This window comes from Ustilaginoidea virens, chromosome 5 (genome assembly GCF_000687475.1).
Source record: "Ustilaginoidea virens chromosome 5, complete sequence".
In the NCBI taxonomy this organism is placed as follows: Eukaryota; Fungi; Ascomycota; class Sordariomycetes; order Hypocreales; family Clavicipitaceae; genus Ustilaginoidea; species Ustilaginoidea virens.
Window position 1 is genome coordinate 5,059,973 of NC_057320.1, and position 16,501 is coordinate 5,076,473.

The window sequence follows — 16,501 nt, forward strand, 5'->3', positions numbered from 1 at the left end:
TAAGACGATATATAGTATTATAGCTAATAGCTATCTATCGATATTAATATTAATATAAATAGTATAAATAATTAAGGGGGTAGTCTATCGCTCCTTTAATCGACTCTTTATATCTACTATAGTCTTAAGTTTCCTATAAGATAGTAGGTAGATAGTGTCGGAATCGCTGTCGCAAGGTGCCCAATTGGGCACATTGTGACGGATGTGCCGCATACACCCGATGCACACGATGTGGCCACTTTGCCCCTATGCCCCTGAGCCCGGTAGGGCACGCGGGCAGCCCGGCCCGACCGCGCCGAAGCACGTGACTACGGCACGCACAAAAAGGCCATATCGTGTAATTACTCTTTTGCTTCCTTTCTTTCCTCTTAATTAGTCAGTCATAATCAAAGAAGTAATCATACCTTTGACCGGTGACCTCACGGTACTTGATACCACGCGTGCAACCCTATGTATAACTGGGTACCCCTTGATGTGATACCAACACTGATTAGTGAAGTTGAAGTTCACTTCACAGATTAGCTAGGAACAGCAAGAAGAGACGATTTAAACAGGTCGTGCTAATAAGGAACGTGATCTAGCCTATTCCGAAGAACGGCTACGGATATTACAAACTAAGGGATAAATTGATTGTGTCTAACCTTCCCTACTCGTCTATCACGAGGAACAACCGCCAATATTATACTGATTGATGGTGTCAGTCAGTAACGATCGCTAAATATCACGATATCTTTGGTTGTACTAGGACATACGTAGCGCTAAAGATCTATCGTGATACTATTAGCAGGCATAAACGCAAGTTCTTACGCAAGCGACTTAGAACCTCAACGGTAAAGGACCTATTTGCCAATATATAGTTAAATAAGTAATCGGAATGCTTATAATGTCCTGCCTGACTATTGCTTCCTTCCTTCTTTTCTTCCTTTATTAATTATAACCTTTTTTTCATTAATTACTTCCTTCTTTCCTCTACTAATTACTACTTTCCTTTATCAGTTATTTCCTTATAATACCCACACCTCGCTCTCTATCACACACGCCTACCCCTATTAACATTACGATGGATGTATTACTACCCGAAAAGCTCAGGTCTTACGCTAAGGTCATCACAGAAGACTGGGCCGATGCAATAGAATAAATTGACCCTACTAATATTATAGATGAATAATTATATGATCGGATCGCCTACCTTATTAATAACTACGCAATAGGTGATAAGAAGGATAATAATCTATAGGAACAATTCCGTGAAGATTATAATAAGTGGACCGAGGGGCTATTCAGCCGTATCAATAAATGGCTCCTATGGGAATTCCGAATAATACTATGGGAACGAGGGGTATATATTAGAAGCATAGGGTCATTAATAGTTAAGACCCTTACCTACTGTCTCTAATAAGAGTATATGCCTGAGTGGCCTTAAGAGGAAATAGATCTCCAATTTGCACGCAAAACCTTTATATCCCGGTTAAATCTAGATAGGGAATAATCAGTCCCTACTGCTTATACCGAACGGGAGATGCAAATGAACCAGAATGCCCCCTCTATTATAAGCTTAAGGAATTCACTTCCTGCCATAATTGTTCGAATACCCTTATAGATACCGTTACGAATACCCTTATAAATACCCTCGCGATTACCCTCGCGAAGACCTTTATAAGCCCCTTCGACCCCTAGGGACTTTGCAATACTAACGGCATAACAACCCCTTATCCCTCTATCTATATCAAAAAAAGCCCCTATTCCTATTAAAGAAGAAAGGGGCTGGCTGCTATAATAAAAAGGGAAAGCGCCTCTTTATAGGCCGCTATTTGAGACAGGGGAAAGCTCCTGATAATAATAATAGCACATAACGGATGATGACTATAGCCCGACCGACTAGATACTTCACCCTAGGGGTTATACCCCTAGCCGGGCTAGCCGAGGCGGCTATCCTAATACCCCTCGGAATTATAATATGCCTATAAGAGCCAGAGGTCAGGTTATACGCCCCGATAATATGCTTCCCTCAACAGAGGGTCCCGATGGTAATACGCTCGAAGTCGCTAATATTAATATTCCCCGACATGCCGTTACCAGCGGCATAAGGCAAGCCCCTAATATTGATAAAATAGCTGCCCCTAATACCAGATATTACGAATCATGGTATCGTAGCCACAACCTACAGGCACAAATGCCTTAACCACCGGCTTAAATGCCTATAATGCTAAAGATAGGCATGGCACCGGACCCCTCCCGGCACTATCGGCCTACCCAGGCCGATGAACGGACCGTCTTAATGGGAGGACCGATAAACCTAAACCAACCCGGGTTATAGGATAACCCAGCCAGAGATCCCGCCAGCCTACCATAAGGCTACCGATAAGCCGTTCCGGAATACCCTCCGGAATACCACTAAGAAAATCATACCCAAAGAGCCTATATAGAGGCCGGGTTTAACGATATTTCGAAGAAGATATCAGACCTCTTATACAGCTATCATACAGAGGATAGATATAGCAGCAAAATGGATGACTTCCTTATACTAAAGGTAGTATCCTTTAAGAGTAAGTACTGCCTTCTAGGATTGCCCGATTATACACTCATAAGAGCCTTTTAAATTATACTAATCGGCGATACTAAGATGTATTACTTTAATAATATCGAATGCATTCGTGATACCCTTACTTTCGACGATATAGTACGCAAAGTCAAAAGCCATTTCGAGAATAAGAGTATAAAGCAATTCTATTTGCACTATTGGAATAGAATAACGCTTTAATTAACTATCGCGAAATATCCTAATAAGTTAAAGCTTAAATGCCTTAATATCCTACTAAAGGAACTTTAATGCCTATATTGTGGTCTTTTTCCCCCCTTTATAGCTAATATAGAGCTTTATTAATAAGTACTTAACGCTATTAGGGATACCCCTAAGTATAGCCAGGCTATATATCGTTATGCCTCTACATTCGAAGGCCTCGCCGCTAACCTACGGCGATCCCTTTCTATCTACAAGACTACCTATACGACTCAATAGCATCACTTCCTTCAATAATAGCCTCAGCAATATTAAGATATTAAAGATATTAATGAGAATATAGCGTTATTTATAGACCGTAGATATAGTTAATCCTACAACCGGTATTAACGCCCCCAACGATACAGACCCCCTTAATGCCGCTTTAAACAATAGAATCGCGCATTTCCAGCTAGGCCCTATCAAAAAAGATGCTTCGTTTGCAATAAATTAGGATATTAGTCATCCAATTATACTAATAAAGAACAATAAGAATTAAAGGCATAATGGCTAAAGAACCGCTCCAACTAGACCGCTCCTAATAATAAGAAATTCCGCGTTTTCCTATAGGAATACAAAGGGACCGCCGACCAAGCCCTTAAAGATGCCGATTTTAGTGATATTATTAAAGATATTAAAGTCATAATGGCAGGGGTTATACATTAAGATATAGAGGACGCTATCGCACTACAATTTATAGCCACTCAGTATTTCTTAGCCCCTACGCAAATAGAACCATCACCTTCTTTATCTATCGAGACGTTATAAGCCCTATAGGATAAATCGTGCCGATATGCCTTCCTATAGATTAACCCTTTCTAAATGCCCTTACCGGACTATAATTCTGCCTTCCTAGAAGAAGAACAGTATAGTAACCATACCTTCCGCGGAATCCTACTAGATACCGGCGCCTCCGGCCTATCTATAATAGGTATAGGTTAAGCAAAAGCCCTAATGAGATTAATAAAATCTTTAACGATGAAGTCAACGGATAAGCAGTATACTATTAATTTCGGAGCAGGTTCTACCACATCTTTTAGTATATTAAATATCCCGACGATATTCGGCAATATCCCCTTCCACATTCTTAATAGCGGCACCCCCTTTCTCTATTCTATTACAGATATAGATAGGATAGGCGTAAAGCTAGATAATATTAATAACTTGCTTATTAAAGGGGATATTAAGGTTCCAATTATTAGGAAATAGGAATATCTATAGTAGACTCTTAATGCCATAGATACTACTGCCTTCTACCTCTCATCATAGGAAATCCGTTAGCTTTATCGTCAATTCAGGCACCCCTCTATTAATAGGCTTACCAAATTGCTTCAATAGGCCGGGTATAATAATAATATTGACCGCAATATCATCAAGAGGATCACCTATATATATCATTAATACTAAATAAACGTAAAAGCACTTAGCCGATTCAAATTCACGCTTAAGGATAATAATACTAATTAATTCAACTATAAGATTATCGTTAACATCCTTTATATTAATAATTGGCCGGTATTATATATTATAGATACTGCGATAAGCTTCTAGGCAGCCAGATTCCTTAATCTATAAAAATAGAAGGCCCAAGATATCTAGAATACCCTTAAGGAATACTAGATCGATACTTACCTTAGCCTACTAGATTAGATAGTTTACAATACTAATCTAAACTTCGCCTCTGCTAAATTCCATCACAATACCCGGCTTTTCTCTATCAATATAGATAAAATCCCCATTAAAGCCCACCATAGTATTAATAAAGTCGAGAGATACTATGCCCTATTACGCAAAGCCTATACCATCATTAATAAAGAAGTAGGCGACCTATTAACAAAAGAACAGAAACTACAGCTAGCTATTAAAGCCGTTAATAATTCTGCTGGGCCTAACGGCCTTATACCCATATTATTAGTCTTTAGAGCGTATCCCCAACTCACAGATGACTCACCCCCTAGCCTATTAGTATCACAACATACCTTAATATTACGAAAGGCTACTAATAAAGCTAGGATATGCCTCGCTAAGCGACAGGTTCGCAATGCCCTCGCCCAATAGAACGGCCCAAATATATAGCCTATCCACCGACTACCCCTATAGTCCGATATATAGGTATAGAGAGAAAAGGGTAGATAGTACGGGCTATACCGGCTAATCAGCCTCGAAGGTAAGACCTATATCGTATAGATACCATATGGCCCCATTAAATTCCGGTCAATAGTCGTTAAACCTTATAACTATAACCCCGATATAGACGATCCCGAAGATATTATCTATGCCAAAGGCCTAGCCTGTCCCGGCAGGATAGAAGTCAGGATACCAGCTATAGCCGCACCTCTAGCCGCAATAACACCTACAGCCACGACATATCCGTCGCCAGCCACTAGCCCTAATCAAATCAGGCCAGTATCACCAGCAAGGGTAGTATCTAACGTTATAATCAATAAGGACCAAAAAGAGGCTCTCGTCAATACTATCGCTTCTAATACCGTCATTAACGCCTCTTTCCTAACCGCCAAAAAGCAAGCCGACCTACAGCTTACTAGCTAATTACGCCGGGAAGGCAAGATCACGACCCCTAGAGACCCTTTTGAGCAGTCAGACTATACAGAGATTAAAGCATTACAAGCCCGTAATATATTCCGATTTATTACCTTTAATATCAATTAATATAGAGCCTAATGCCTATTTAACTTACGTATAGTACGAGAAATCAAGGGCAAAAGCATAGATATACCGTACAAGAAGTCTAGGCTTATTATTTAAGGGTATAATAATAATAAAAAGCGATTAATATTGACTCAGTCCCCCACAATCCAACAGGCTAATCAACGGTTACTTATATCAATAGCCCCTTTATTGCAATACTCCTATAGCCTATTTCTTTAGATACAGGACATTATATAGGCTTACATATAGTCATTAATTACCCTCAATCGGTCGATCATTACTAAGCTACCTAAGCAGATAGCCCACCAATATCCTGATAACACTATCATAGAAGTGGTCAAGCCACTATACGGAATAGCTGAGGCAGACACCCATTAGTAGGCGACATACTTCCGGCACCATCGCGAGAAATTGGGCATAACCATATTAACCTATGACCCTTATTTACTGATATCTGCCGGTAATAACAATACTAACCGCACTAGCAATACTAACCGTACTAACGTTCCTAACCGCGATACTACTATATGCTTCGGTATCGTGGGTATATAGACTAATAATACCCTCGGACTTAGTAATAATGCCTTCTTCCAACGGGAAGAATTAAAGCTTACTAAGGCAGGCTTCAACGCCAAGCCTAAAACGAAGCTATTACTAACCGTACCCCTAATATTCAACGGGTGTATACTAACGGCCAATACTAACGGTATAATATTACGCTAGAAAGGTTAAAGTAAGAAGATCGCGACTATCGATAAGAATACGCCTACGGCCTAGTGTAATTATATCGAATAATGCGCTCGCAGTACTTATATGGCTACGGTCTACCAGCCTGAGGCGTCTTTCGACCTATCCGTCGCGGCACAATATCAATAGCCTAACCCTAAGGATATCGCGAGGTTGAATAAGCGCCTTCAATAGCAGCTTAATAACCAGGACCGCGGCCTACAGTATATTAATTTAGTCCTTAACACAGCTAAGATCTTTATATTTATTGACGGATCCTTTGCCAATAATAAAGATTTAAGCTCCTAGATTGGTTATGTGATTGTACTAGGGAATGAGGCAGATACTGCGAATAACGCCTTCCAGCTGACCGGTAACATTATTACTTACAGCTCTATAAAGAGTAAGCAGGTAACGTACAGCGCACTCGCTTTGGAGCTATATAGTATAGTGTAAAGGGTCGATATCGCATATGCGATAGGCACGACCCTTAATATGATTACTAGCAGGCTAGGATTGCCGAAGATCCCTATAATTATATGTACGGATTCGTTTTCGCTGTACGAATGCCTAATTAAGCTAGGCACTACTAAGGAAAAAAGGCTTATAATAAATATTATAGCCCTACGACAATCATACGAGCGCCAGGAGATTTATAAAATCCGTTAGATCAATAGGAATGATAATCTCGCCGACATAATAACTAAGGGAACGCCTAATAAAGCCCTTAAGACCTTCGTCGACCAAAACAAAGCTATTATACGTATGGAAGGGTAGGTAAAGAGGTCGGTTAATATCTAACTGCGTTTAGAAGGTATTAGTAATATAATGAGTGGCAAGTGTGTGGATTTTCCTATGTTTAATATTATATTCAATACGGCCGTTTTTCCTATATTTACTACCGCCCCTTTTTGCCCCTTTATTTTAGCTGCGATATTCAACATACCGGCTGTACGGTATAATGCCGGCCGCGCGACGCGACAGCGTTATCGGCGGCACAACCTACCGAGACCGCGCCGCACTTTTTCTTTCTATGTGTGCGCCTTATATCCTAGCAATTCCGATGTTTGCTTCTATAAAAAGAGAAGCTGCCAGTGTCGGAATCGCTGTCGCAAGGTGCCCAATTGGGCACATTATGACGGATGTGCCGCACACACCCGATGCACACGATGTGGCCACTTTGCCCCTATGCCCCTAAGCCCGGTAGGGCACGCGGGCAGCCCGGCCCGACCGCGCCGAAGCACGTGACTACGGCACGCACAAAAAGGCCACATCGTGTAATTACTCTTTTGCTTCCTTTCTTTCCTCTTAGTTAGTCAGTCATAATCAAAGAAGTAATCATACCTTTGACCGGTGACCTCACGGTACTTGATACCACGCGCGCAACCCTACGTACAACTGGGTACCCCTTGATGTGACACCAACAGATAGGCTAAAGTTTTAACCTTTAGACGGTTCTTTTGCTTATCGCACTATAGTAGTTATAATTAAAGTCAATTAAAATATTGATAAAAGTAGAATTATTATATAATATTAGGACTAAAAAGAGGTATTTATCTATACGGTCTTTAATATTATTAATCTCCTTTATATAATAGTCCTATTGTAACCTAGCTAAAGGCTAGGTGCGTTTTTTAAGCCTTTTTATAAGACTTAGCTTAAGGGCTAATCTTTTCCCTAAGAATCGCTATTATTATCTTTAAGTTTAGCGATTTATAAGGCTTTTACGGCTTTTAGGTCTATAGAAGCTATAGTTATCTCTTATAAAGGCCAGGCTAGCCTTAGCTTATATTTCTATATTTTATAGCTAATATCCCTACATTGAGTGTAAAATAACTTTTAATAGCGCTCCTTAAGGACTTCCTTTAAAACTTATACTGTTTTTTATTAAGAAACCTTTACTTACCTTTCAAACCTAATTAGTAGACACTTATTATAGGCATATTACTATCTTTATCCTAAGCGATTGCCTATAGATCCTAGGCATTATCGTTATAATTTTAGGAGGGATCTATATAGTATTTTATAGTAAGACTTATCTCTAGGTCGATAGCGATTTTACGGTACTATATAATAGCTATATTATAATCCTTATAAAAAACCCCTAGGCTGATAATCTTTTCTAATATATAAAAGTTAAAGGCAGATTAAAGTATTTTTAGTTTTACTGACTTAGTGTAACGATGTGGCCCAATTGGGCCCTAAGCGGGTGCCGCGCACATCGCCAGGTAAAAACCTACTCTTCTGCCTGACCATTAGACCAGACAAAAGAGTACGTATTGTACCAAGTTACTTTAACTTGGTACAATTGACACCTATATCACACTAGCCGCGCGCACTTACTGTGAGCTTGCCCTTAGTATGGAGACGGGCGTAGCCCGAATCCTTGACACAGCTCCCCTCTCCGCAGGCCCTTTAAGCTTATACGGCTGGCGCCGACCATATAATACCACACACCCCCCAGAGGCTAGTAGCATGTCCTCTGTAAGCCCAGGTGAAGAGCACCGCATGCGGGATTCGAACCTGTGACCTTGGGTAACTTGGTACAAATGTACTCTTTTGGCCGTATGGTCAAGAGGGTAGGTTTTTTACCTGGCGATGTGCGCAGACACCCGCTTAGGGCCCAATTGGGCCACATCGTTACATACGGCATCTATAGCACCCACGGCACCTACAGCACCTACGGCACCTACGGCACCTACGGCACTTACGGCACCTTTATATTACGGCACCATATAAGCACCTTAAATACCAACGCTATAATACGGACTTGCATAATGCCTACAGCATCCATGCTTTTTTTATACTAAGACCGGCCGCTATAATCTGCGGCTATTTTTATAGTAGGCTACTAGCCACTATATATACTGGCAATCCGACTAGTTATTCGACTATTTTACTAGCTATTTTACCAGTTACTCGACTATTTTGCTAGCTATTTAGCTAGTTATTCCTCTGCTAATTATTCCTCTATTATTACAACTATCGGCACCATTTTTTAACGGATTTTTAAACCCTTCTTGCCCACTATAGTAGAATTAGGATCCTATAAGGTCCCTAAATCCAATACTAAAGTTGATACTAATATATAGCTACAGCTAGATATAGACAATATAAAATCCCAGATGAATATACTAACTGACCTTATATAGGGCCTAGTTAGTAGGCAAAATAACGATACCTAGGCTACCTAGGCTACTAATAAGAAGCCTACTAAAGCCACTAAAGCTAGACCTTCTATTAAGACTACCACTAAAAATAATAATAGTAAAGCTAATATTATAGAAATCGACCAACCTTCTACCCCTATAAAATATAAGGGTAAAGAGCCTATTTATATAACGCCACTAATAACTATCACCAACTAAATTAGTGATAGGGCTATTAAGGAATTAGCTAAGACTGCTAACCGCTTTAAGGAGTCCCAAAAGCTAAAAAGCCCCTATAATTTCGATTAGTAGAAGCAGGCCCTTATAATACAACTTAGGGCCTTTAAAATAGCTAATTTTATCAACGACCCCTCTATAGCAAAGCACTTTAATGAGTCTGAGTAGGCACTTTTACTACTAATACTAAAAAATAACTATAGTGAAGAAGCTATAGAGGCTATAGACTGGTATAATGACCCAGAGGAAGCTTACCTTTTATTAGTAGCCCAATATTACTACTCACTAAAAGTATAGCGGGTATACTTATACCCTACCTTTTACACCCTTATATTTATCGGTTATAAAGGCACTTTAGAGGCTTTTAATAGCGAATTTAATAACTATATTTCTCGCTTTAGAATTCTAGGTTCTAAGATCGACTCTTTCGACTAAATTAACTAATATCTTTAGGCCGTAAAGGGGGTATTTACCCGCTAAATGGAATGCTAATACTCTATAATTAGGGCATATAGCGCCTAGGGTGTTATTAATAGTAGCAAATTTAACCTTTAGTATTTTATAGTTGACCTACTAGAAGAATAGCGTTCTAAAGGGTCTAATAAGGTGGCTGCTAATAATAACCCTAAACAGCTTAAGGCTTCTAAAGACTCTAAAAATAAAAGGTTTACTAATGCCGCTTCTACTACTAATAATAGCAAGAATAATTCTACTAATAATAGGAAAAAGAAGTAGCAATAGAAGAAAAAACAAGACTCTAATTATTGCAATTCTCAAGGTCACTATAAAAGCAGAGCCTTACTAGCTAGCTAGATGGCACAAGACTGTCTGCGACCTGTGAACTAATCTTAGTATAAATACTAGATTTTTCACCAAGTCCTAAGACTATACAAGTGCTATAAAGCAAGGCAAGTGTAAAGGCAAGGCAAATATAAGATAACCAGAAAACGCAGGGAAGGTAAGAAGTTAAGAGGCATATAGTGCATTAACAGACTCGATTGTGCTACCCTTCTACTATCTAGAAAGAAGGGGGAAAGCTATCCTATATATACACGAAGGAGGGGTGGGCCCAGGCATCCAAGGTAGCCAGTAAAAAAGCTCCCCGTAATGCTCGCTTTGCCACGTATATAATACGTCAGCAGCCCCACTATATCGGGCCTTTTCAACCACCCTAACCACCGCACTAGTAACTAGCCACCACGCTAGTGACTAACCACCACGCTAGTGACTACCCACCACACTAGTGGACTAGCCACCACACTAGTAGGCCCACCACGCTAATTTAGCAATGCCACACCTTTTTTAATAAGGCCTACCTTACTTGATATACAGTAAATAATCCACTGAAAATCCTAAGGTAAAAGGCAAAGGCCTAAGGTTGGTAAGACTACCGTAAGTCCAAGAGGCGGTATAAGGACTAGAAGGTCAGTAAGCCAGTAGGGCATTAGGCCAGCAGCCTAGTAGGCTACTATAGGATTTTAACACCCCCTCTGATTAGCTACTGTAGTAGCAAGCTAATCGTCGTATAACGGATAGGGAAAGAAAATGCAGTAAAAGTGCTAAGGAAAAACATAAGAAAAACCTTAGTAAAAGTAAGTTAGTATAAGTTAGCAGGCCCTAAGACCTAGTAACTCGCGGAACCTAGTAAATTTAGGGCCCGGCAGTGGCTTCGTAAGACCGTCAGCAGGCATACTATTAGTAGGTAAATAGGTAATTTTAACCAAGCCCAGCTGGGCTTGCTCCCTAATATACCGGAATTTTAATAGCGTATGCTTAGTGCGAGCGTGCTGATTAGGGTCGTTAGAATTTGAAATGGAGCCCTGGTTATCGCAGTATAGCGGTATAGGGCGTAAAATATCAATTTCTAGCTCCTTACAAAGGTTAGAAAGCCACTATACCTCGCGGATAGTCTCAAGTAATGCATCAGATTCAGCTTCTAAAGTAGATAGCACTACTAAAGAGGCTCGCTTAGAACGCCAGCTAATAGGACCACTATTAATAGTAGTCAGGAAGCCTCCAGTAGATTTAGAGGTTTCTTTACAGCCAGCAAAGTCGCTATCAGAATAAGCGGCTATAATAGGCTGTTGGTTGCTTTTAGTAGCACTAAAGCAAATAGCTAGGTTCTCAGTGCCTTTAAGGTAACTAAAGCTGCCTTTTGCAGCATTTAGATGCACATTAGTTGCTTTCGACATAAACCGAGAAAGGTATTGGATAGGAAATACTAGGTCGGGCCTAGTCATCATCATAAGCCACATTATAGTGCCAGTAAGGCTCTGATAAAGGCTCTGATCAGTAGGGCTAAGATCTTTTCCACTAGATTCATTAAGAATTCCTGGTTGAAGTGGAATAAGCTGAGGTTTAGTATCCTGTAAGCCGAATTTAGCTAAGACCTCTGCTATAAATTGGGCTTGGTGTAGCCACAATAGACCTTCTTTCCTATTTCGTATAATTTGTACGCCTAGGAAGAAGGAAGCCGGACCGCGGTCTTCTATAGCATAGATCTTATGAAATTTTCTTTTTAGCTGGTTAATATAAGTTATATTTGGACCAACTAATAGGCAATCGTCAACATAGGTAACGATAAAGGTGCTGGTTTGCTTATTATAAAAGACGGCAGCATCAGAGGCTAAAGGTAAAAAACCTTCACTGGAAATCAGGTCTTTTAGCCGGTGTTGCCATTCGCGGGGTGCTTGTTTTAGCCCGTATAGGGCCTTCTTTAGTAAAATAGCTTGCTTAATAGAGGGATTAAAGCCGGCTTCTTTAAGTAAAGTTAGTAGCCGTTGCCGTTGAATATCAGACCAAAGCTTGCTATCAGTTAGTAAACTTTCCGTAAATTCAAGAAATCCATCAGGAATATCCATATAAATGGTCTCAGAAAGTTCGCTATTTAGGAAGGCGCCTATAAAGTCGATCTGCTCTATTTCCCAGTTATTACTAGCAGCCAAAGCTAGTATAACCCTCCAGGTAGGTGGGATAGAGGTAGAAGCATAGGTATGCTGAAAGTCCTTTCCTTCGACTTGCATAAAGCCCTTAACAACTAATCTAGCCTTATATTTTATAGGCTGATTATTAGCATCCTTTTTAACCCGAAAAACAGGCCTATTGCGTATAATTTTCCTATCAATAGGAACGCTAGACTTAGGAATAAATTGGAAGACTTTAGTATCCAATAGCTGCTCGAATTCCTTAAATAGTGCCTTTATCCAAAGGTCTTTTTCTTTTTCAGGGCATCGTAGCACATCCTTCCAGCTATTAGGCGTACCATCAGGGGCCTTTTTAGCTAGCTTACGCTTAGCTGCATAGCAGGAATCCCATATCAGGTGGTGTAAAGTATTACCTTCCTGAGGGAATAACTCGGTAGGGCTAGTAGGGTCGGTAGGGCTAGCAGGTATAGCAGGGCCAACAGGGCCAGCAGGGCTAGCAATATCGGTAGGATTAAGGCTAGTAAGGATATCTATAAGGTCATCCTTTGCCGTAGCCGGGGACTGTATTATAGGACGGTTATCCAAGGTAGCATTAGTGTTAATAACGCTAGTATTAGTAGGGTCCGGTATGCTTTCCAGGTCATCCGGTATAACATTAGTGTCAGTAATGTTAGTAAGGTTAGTAGGGTCTGGCATGCTTTCAAGGTCATCCAGTAAAATAGCAGGTTCTCTGCTAGATACCCCCTCTGAACCTGTATTTTGCCCTCTGTGAAAGTCTCCTTCTAGGCCAGTAGAAATAGGGCCTATACCTTCATTTTGATGAATAAAGGTAATAAAAGTTGTTTTAGTAACAACCTTCTTCTTTAGAAGGTAGACTAGGTAAGTATTATTACCTAGAGTGGCAAGGAGCCTACCAGGCTCGGTACGGGGCGCTAATTTGCGGCTTTTTACACGCTTTTCGTGTGGTATAAGCACTTCAATAGCTGCTCCAATAGCCCTAAGGTTAATAAGGTCAGGGTAGTGCTCCGGTGTTATCTGGTCGTAATCCTTTAGTAGCTCCTGATAGGGGCTAGAAGGTCTGTTAGTAACTGCTGTTATATTTACTAGCATAACAACGCCAGTAATTACAGCGGACCAGAGGTTAGATGGTAGCCTTGACCAGGCCATAGTAGCACGTAGCCTATCAGCTATAACCCTAATGGAGCGCTCAGCTAGGCCGTTTTGTTCGTGAATATAAGGGCAAGAGGTATTAAAAGCTATACCCTGTTCGACAAGCCAATCACTAAGCATTTTGTTGATTTCATTTCCACCATCATAGTGGAATTCAACAGGCGTTTTACCATATCTGACCTGTAGGCTCTGTATAAAGCTCTGTAATGCTTTAAAAACAACAGTGCCTTCCCTATTAGACAGTAAGTAAAGCCAACGGAATCGGGATTTTCTGTCCACTAATGTAAGGGCAACAGGTCGTTTATTGTATGGTGTGGGTGATATAGCAAAAGTATCACCTTCTATAATATCCAGGTATTTAGCTGGATTAGGTATCGCATCTTTAGAAGGTCTTCTAACCTTCTTAGCCTGTATACAGGCTAGACAGCGAAAATCAGCATCTTTAACCTTATTAAGGTTAGGTAGACCAGGGGTATTAGCACAGGTCTTTTTAAGCAGCTGAATACCTATATGCCCTAGCCGTACATGCCAAATGCCGGCTAATTGTAATAGCTTCTGATATTCTGTATCAGCAGCTACAGGGGCAGGAGTAGGGCTAGTAGCCACTACGGGATTTTCGCTAGTCGTAATAGCGGGCTCTTCGCTAGTCGTAATAGCGGGAGAGTTGGTAGTAGGGCTAGTAGCCTCTACAGGTTCCTTACTAGTTGCAGTAGTAGGAATAGGGGTAATAGTGGTATCCTCAGGATCACTATAATCAGCAGGGTTAGTAGGGCTGGGGACCTCTACTGTTATACTATTAGTAACAGTATAATGGCTGCAAGGTTGATGCAGTAGTGGTGTGTCTATTCCTTTCTGTGGAAGGAAAAAGCCGTATTTTTCAAAGTTAAAAATGCCGATGCATTTGCGGCTTGCTGACCAAAGCTGATTTTTAATTAGTACCCCTTTAGCGGCATAGTGCTTTACACCGCTAATGATGTTAATATCCAAGGCAGGAATATATAGTGCATTCTTGAGCTCTATAATACCCCATTTGGTAGGATTAACGCCCTGTAGCACAGTAAATCGTGCTGTGCCCCAACCAGTAGGGGAAATAGGGCCACCACCAGTAGTAATTACCGGCTTATCATCCTTCTCAAAATGGTGAAAAGTGGTGAAATGCTTCTTATCATTAACAATATGACAAGTGGAGCCTGTATCATAAAGGAGGGCATCCTTAGGGGTCCTGCCGCCTGATTTAGCACTATAGCTTATATCAGTGGATATAGTGGTAGAAGAAGAAGAAGAATAGGATATATTAATATCCTGGGTATTATAATTGCCTATAATAAAGGACTCGACATTTTGCTGTTTGCTGCTAATATTAGAGTCCTGTTCCTTCTTCTTTTGCTGCTTCTTTTTCCTATTATTAGTAGAATTATTCTTGCTATTATTAGTAGAAGCGGCATTAGTAGTAGTAGGGCTAGTAGCCTCTACAGGGTCCTTAATAGTCGTAATAGTAGGACCGGGGATAGTAGGGCTAGTAGCCTCTACTAGTTCCTTACTAGTTATAATAGTAGGAACGTTACTATTTTGCCTACTAACTAGGCCTTGTATAAGGATAGTTAGGGTGTTCATCTGGGACTTTATATCGTCCATATCTCGCTGTAGTTGTACAGTAAGATTAGCTTTAGAATTGGAATCCAAAGTGGCCTTATAAGTGGAAGGCCTAAACTGTGCCATTATAGTGGTTAAAAGTCGTTAAAAATGGTGCCAATAGCTGTAGGAACAGATGAATAACCAGCTAAATAGCTGGCAAAATAGTCGAGTAACTAGTTGGACAGCTAGTAAATATAGTGGCTAGTAGCCTACTATAAAAAGATAACTGCAGAGTATAGCGGCAGGTCTCAATATAAAAGCACAAATGCCGTAGGCGTTGTGCAAGTCCGTATTATAGCGTTGGTGTTTAAGGTGCTTATATGGTGCCGTAATATAAAGGTACCGTAAGTGCCGTAGGTGCCGTAAATGCCGTAGAAGCTAGGTGCCGTAGGTGCCGTAGGTGCCGTAATATAAAAAAGGTGCCGTAAGTGCCGTACCAAAAGTGCTATAAATGGGAGAGTATAACAGGTGCCGTATAGTGCAGTAAGAGTCGTGCACTAGGGGAAAAGATGTTATACAGTGGTATAATGTAAAGAATATTACACTATAAAATCCGTAGGTGCCGTAGGTTACGCCGAAAATAACGTAAGGTTACGCTAAGAATACCGTAAGGTTACGCCGTAAGTTGCCGTGGGGGTACGCCGTTGATTGCCGCAGGGTAATACTGTAGGTAACAAAGGGTAAGCCAAAGGTAATAAGGGTAAGCTAAGGATACCAAAGGATAGCTATATTAGTAGTACTAATAAGCAAGAGAGACCAAGGGGTGAACACAAAAGAGGTAGGGTAAAAACAAAGAAGTAAAAACCCGGGCTCATAACCTATTGCAATTCTCAAGGTCACTATAAAAGCAGAGCCTTACTAGCTAGCTAGATGGCACAAGACTGTCTGCGACCTGTGAACTAATCTTAGTATAAATACTAGATTTTTCACCAAGTCCTAAGACTATACAAGTGCTATAAAGCAAGGCAAGTGTAAAGGCAAGGCAAATATAAGATAACCAGAAAACGCAGGGAAGGTAAGAAGTTAAGAGGCATATAGTGCATTAACAGACTCGATTGTGCTACCCTTCTACTATCTAGAAAGAAGGGGGAAAGCTATCCTATATATACACGAAGGAGGGGTGGGCCCAGGCATCCAAGGTAGCCAGTAAAAAAGCTCCCCGTAATGCTCGCTTTGCCACGTATATAATACGTCAGCAGCCCCACTATATC